The following is a 6167-nucleotide window of genomic DNA, read 5'->3' on the forward strand; positions in this document are numbered from 1 at the left end:
ATCTCGTGAGCCGACGCCGGAGTGGGGCTCGCTGGCGGCGCACGACATCCTCGCCGCAACGGAGTGGGACAACGAGGACCACGAGCCCTACGTCTGGTCCGAGGACGACAAGTCCTTGACCAGCGGCGACGACGACCTTCAGTTCCTCGCTGACGGGGAGCTGGAAGCGACGAGCGAGGACGACTCGTTCTCCTGGGATGGCTACACCTCCTCCGAGGAGGAGGAAGAAGAAGACGACGACGACTCCCTCGAGGACTATCCGCCGGCAAAGCGCTTCCGCGCCGGATCGGATGATGACGACGACGATGATGACGACGTGGAGGAGGAGGCTCCCATAGAGGGCTATGGGAGCAGCGACGAGGAGCTCGCCGGCAGCAGCGCCGACGAGAGCTCCGACGACGAGGGCAACGACGGCCCGTAGAGTAGGGTCTACTAGCATAGGTCTAGTAGTAGTAGCAGATTGGTCAATAGACCCTTCTTTTGTTCTTCCTCCCTTGAGCAATCGGCTCTTTCTTTGTAAGAAATCTCCTTTATTAATGAAGAAAATATTCCCCTATTAATTTTGCTTTCTCGCCCAATTTTGCCGATTGTCAAACGAAATCATCGCGCAAAGAGCCGATGGTAGAGCATCGGCTCCTACCATAACACGCATTTTAAGGCCAAATCGGTTGCCTATTCATGCAGTCAAACAGATCTTATCCGTGTCCACGCCATCCTCCAATCTCAAACGCGCAGATTCAACTCCTCAGCAAATCCAATGGGAGAATCATCTCAAACGCCATGGTCTCTGGCCAGAAACCGATCTGTTAACCTGCTCAATTGAGCTTATTCCTCTAGAGTCGATGGCTCTGCATCGGCTTTTTATTATTCTGAAGTCGATGTCCGTGCATGGTCCTGGGCCGCGCCGCCACCATGTGTGGGCCCCCTGTGGCCCCTCTCTGGCGGCTCTCGGGTGTTCTGGAAGCTTCATGCAATCCTAAGATGCTGGGCGTTGATTTCGTCCGATTCCGAGAATATTTCCTTACTAGGATTTCTGAAACCTAAAACAATGAAAAGAATCGGCCCTTCGGCATCTCGTCAATAGGTTAGTTCCGGAAAACGCATAATAATGACATAAAGTATGCATAAAACATGTAGATATCATCAATAATGTGGCATGGAACATAAGAAATTATCGATACGTCGGAGACGTATCAATGGACGGAAAGAAACCATCGATTATCATGACTGATCAGGACAAGGCAATTAAATCTGCGATAGATGATGTTCTATTTTCAATATGGCACAGATTTTGTTTATGGCATATCATGAACAATTGTTCGGACAAAATGGGAGGTTTCATGGCTGCTAGGGAAGGGATGGAAGATGAGATGAGGAAGATAATCATGGACTCCCTTACAATAGAAGAATTTGAAAGCAAGTGGAATGCCATGATTGAGAAGTACGATGCATCTAGTAGCAAACATTTGCCCTTAATGTGGAAATGCAGATCACAGTGGGTACCTGTGTACTTCCGAAAAGTTTTCTGCCCTTTCATCCATACAACAGGTCGCAGCGAAGGGATGAATTCCATCTTCAAGGATTACGTGAAGCGCAAGGACACACTAGAAACATTCCTTGTCCAGTACGAGTTGTTTCAAGAAACAATCATTGAAGCGGAAAATGATGACAGATTTGTATCGATTGGTCTCGAGCCAATATATTGGGGCCACAACCTTGTCGAAAAACATGCTGGAAAGATCTACACTAGGGGAATTTTCTTCAAGTTCCAAGACGAAATGCACAATTCAACTGCCTTCGGGGTTGAAGTAATAGAAGAAAACAAAATTTATAACCTGAAGAAGAATTTCAGCTACAAAGGGCAAGAATTCTATCAGCAGTCTTTCCGTGTAGAAGTTGACAGAACAAAAGAGTTGTTTGATTGCATCTGCGGGAAGTTTGAACGAGATGGCATACTGATACGCGTACAGCACGCGTTCGTTGGGAACCCCAAGAGGAAGGTGTGATGCGTATAGCAGCAAGTTTTCCCTCAGTAAGAAACCAAGGTTTATCGAACCAGTAGGAGCCAAGAAGCACGTTGAAGGTTGATGGCGGCGGAGTGTAGTGCGGCGCAACACCAGGGATTCCGGCGCCAACGTGGAACCTGCACAACACAACCAAATTACTTTGCCCCAACGTGACAGTGAGGTTGTCAATCTCACCGGCTTGCTGTAACAAAGGATTAGATGTATAGTGTGGATGATGATGTTTGCAGAAAACAGTAGAACGATTATTGCAGTAGATTGTGTTCGATGTAAAAGAATGGACCGGGGTCCACAATTCACTAGTGGTGTCTCTCCCATAAGATAAATAGCATGTTGGGTGAACAAATTACAGTTGGGCAATTGACAAATAAAGAGGGCATGACCATGCACATACATGTTATGATGAGTAGTGTGAGATTTAATTGGGCATTACGACAAAGTACATAGACCGCTATCCAGCATGCATCTATGCCTAAAAAGTCCACCTTCAGGTTATCATCCGAACCCCCTCCAGTATTAAGTTGCAAACAACAGACAATTGCATTAAGTATGGTGCGTAATGTAATCAACAAATACATCCTTAGACATAGCATTGATGTTTTATCCCTAGTGGCAACAACACATCCACAACCTTAGAACTTTACATCCTTTGTCCCAGATTTAATGGAGGCATGAACCCACTATCGAGCATAAATACTCCCTCTTGGAGTTACAAGTAAAAACTTGGCCAGAGACTCTACTAATAACGGAGAGCATGCAAGATCATAAACAACACATAGATGATAGATTGATAATCAACATAGCATAGTATTCCATATTCATCGGATCCCAACAAACGCAACATGTAGGATTACAAATAGATGATCTTGATCATGTTAGGCAGCTCACAAGATCTAACAATGATAGCACAATTAGGAGAAGACGGCCATCTAGCTACTGCTATGGACCCATAGTCCAGGGGTGAACTACTCACACATCACTCTGGAGGCGACCATGGCGGTGAAGAGTCCTCCAGGAGATGATTCCCCTCTCCGGCAGGGTGCCGGAGGCGATCTCCTGAATCCCCCGGGATGGGATTGGCGGCGGCGTCTCTGGAAGGTTTTCCGTATCGTGGCTCTCGGTACTGGGGTATTCACGACGAAGACTTTAAGTAGGCGGAAGGGCGGAGTCGGAGGGCTAACGGGGGCCCCACACGCTAGGGCCGCGCGGGCCCCTCCTGGGCGGCTCCGCCCTAGTGTGCCGGCGCCTCGTCGCCCCACTTCGGTTCCCTTTCGGTGTTCTGGAAGCTTCGTGAAAAAATAGGCCCATGGGCATTGATTTCGTCCAATTCCGAGAATATTTCCTTACTAGGATTTCTGAAACCAAAAACAGCAGAAAACAGCAACTGGCTCTTCGGCATCTCGTTAATAGGTTAGTGCCGGAAAATGCATAAATATGACATAAAGTATGTATAAAACATGTGAGTATCATCATAAAAGTAGCATGGAACATAAGAAATTATCGATACGTTGGAGACGTATCAGCATCCCCAAGCTTAGTTCCTACTCGTCCCGAATAGGTAAACGATAACAAAGATAATTTCTGAAGTGACATGCTATCATAATCTTGATCAATACTATTGTAAGCACATGTAATGAATGCAGCGATTCGAAGCAATGGTAAAGACAATGAGTAAACAATTGAACCATATAGCAAAGACTTTTCATGAATAGTACTTTCAAGACAAGCATCAATAAGTCTTGCATAAGAGTTAACTCATAAAGCAATAAATTCAAAGTAAAGGCATTGAAGCAACACAAAGGAAGATATAAGTTTCAGCGGTTGCTTTCAACTTGTAACATGTATATCTCATGGATATTGTCAACATAAAGTAATATAATAAGTGCAATATGCAAGTATGTAGGAATCAATGCACAGTTAACACAAGTGTTTGCTTCTTAAGATGGAGAGAAGTGGGTAAACTGACTCAACATAAAAGTAGAAGAATGACCCTTCGCAGAGAGAAGCATGGATTGCTATATTTGTGCTAGAGCTTTTATTTTGAAAACAAGAAACAATTTTGTCAACGGTAGTAATAAAGCATATGCATTATGTAAATTATATCCTACAAGTTGCAAGCCTCATGCATGGTATACCAATAGTGCCCGCACCTTGTCCTAATTAGCTCGGATTAACATGGATTATCATCGCAATACATATGTTTTAACCAAGTGTCGCAAAGGGGTACCTCTATGCCGCCTGTACAAAGGTCTAAGGAGAAAGCTCGCATTGGATTTCTCGCTTTTGATTATTCTCAACTTAGACATCCATACCGGGACAACATAGACAACAGATAATGTACTCCTCTTTAATGCATAAGCATTCAACAACAAATAATATTCTCATAAGAGATTGAGGATAGTTGTCCAAAACTGAAACTTCCACCATGGATCATGGCTTTAGTTAGCGGCCCAATGCTCTTCTCTAACAATATGCATACTCAAACCATTCAACTCATGATAAATCACCCTTACTTTAGACAAGACGAATATGCATAGCAACTCACATGATATTCAACAAAGGGTAGTTGATGGCGTCCCCAGGAACATGGTTATTGCTCAACAAGCAACTTATAAGAGATAAAATACATAAGTACATATTCAATACCACAATAGTTTTTAGGCTATTTGTCCCATGAGATATATATTGCAAAGGCATAGAATGGAAATTTAAAGGTAGCACTCAAGCAATTTACTTTGGAATGGCAGAGAAATACCATGTACTAGGTAGGTATGGTGGACACAAGTGGCATAGTGTTTGGCTCAAGGATTTGGATGCATGAGAAGTATTCCCTCTCAATACAAGGCTTAGGCTAGCAAGGTTATTTGAAACAAACACAAGTATGAACCGGTACAACAAAACTTACATAAAAGACATATTGCAAGCATTATAAGACTCTACACCGTCTTCCTTGTTGTTCGACCCTTACTAGAAAATATCTAGACCTTAGAGAGACCAATCATGCAAACCAAATTTTAGCAAGCTCTATGTATTTCTTCACTAATAGGTGCAAAGTATATGATGCAAGAGCTTAAACATGAGCACAATGACGTCTATGGGAGCTTCTATTCTTGTAGACAGTGTTGGGCCTCCAAGAGCAGAGGTTTGTAGAACAGCGGCAAGTTTCCCTTAAGTGGATCACCCAAGGTTTATCGATCTCAGGGAGGAAGAGGTCAAAGATATCCCTCTCATGCAACCCTGCAACCACAAAGCAAGAAGTCTCTTGTGTCCCCAACACACCTAATAGGTGCACTAGTTCGGCGAAGAGATAGTGAAATACATGTGGTATGAATAAATATAAGCAGTAGCAACGGCACCAGAAAAGTGCTTTGCTGTCCAGGACTGGCGTGTGGTTGATGGTGGTAATATTGCGGACAGTACAGATACAGTAGAGCAGTAAACAAGCAGCGATAGCAGTATTTAGGAACAAGGCCTAGGGATCTGTGGTGACCCGGCATACCACTGCATGGTGTAGTATGCAAGTCTGATATAACACCAATGAAACAACGTTCCACTAGTATTATATCGCTCAGAGTGGTACAACAGAAACATATGTGGGTCCAAGGCATGTCTATAGAATTACATACAGACTCTGTTACATAAGATCAGCACAGCCTCCTACTTTACAATGAGGTAAATCTGCAAATAAACTCCAGAAGAACGACTCGTAGTCTAATTCTATCACGAACTCTATTTGTAGAGTATTTGACTAGCTATAGGGCTATGAATAGATTCTAGCTAAATAGGAGCTAGGTTTAGGAAGCTAGTTCCCTTCTATGGCTAAACTAGGTTTTCTCCTTGTTGGATGTGGTATCTGACTCCTCTGACAGGGTCCTGTTTCTTGAAGTAGTTGTTGACTCCTCGGACTTCGAGTTTGAAAGTGCATGGAGCCCCCATGTGTGGTTTTGGTAATTAATGACAATCCCTATGGACTAATGTTTGCATTGAGTTATATTTGTAGGAGTTGTCCATAGGCAATGCTTGAACCATATGTTGGCTTCAAGGTTGTAATAAGAAGAAATTGATGAAGGATATCAAGTGTCAAGTATGTCTTGAAGATGAAGATGAAGTGAGCCCTCAAGTTATCTCAAGACATCAACATGA

Source organism: Lolium perenne, chromosome 6 (assembly GCF_019359855.2).
Source record: "Lolium perenne isolate Kyuss_39 chromosome 6, Kyuss_2.0, whole genome shotgun sequence".
NCBI classification, from domain to species: Eukaryota; Viridiplantae; Streptophyta; class Magnoliopsida; order Poales; family Poaceae; genus Lolium; species Lolium perenne.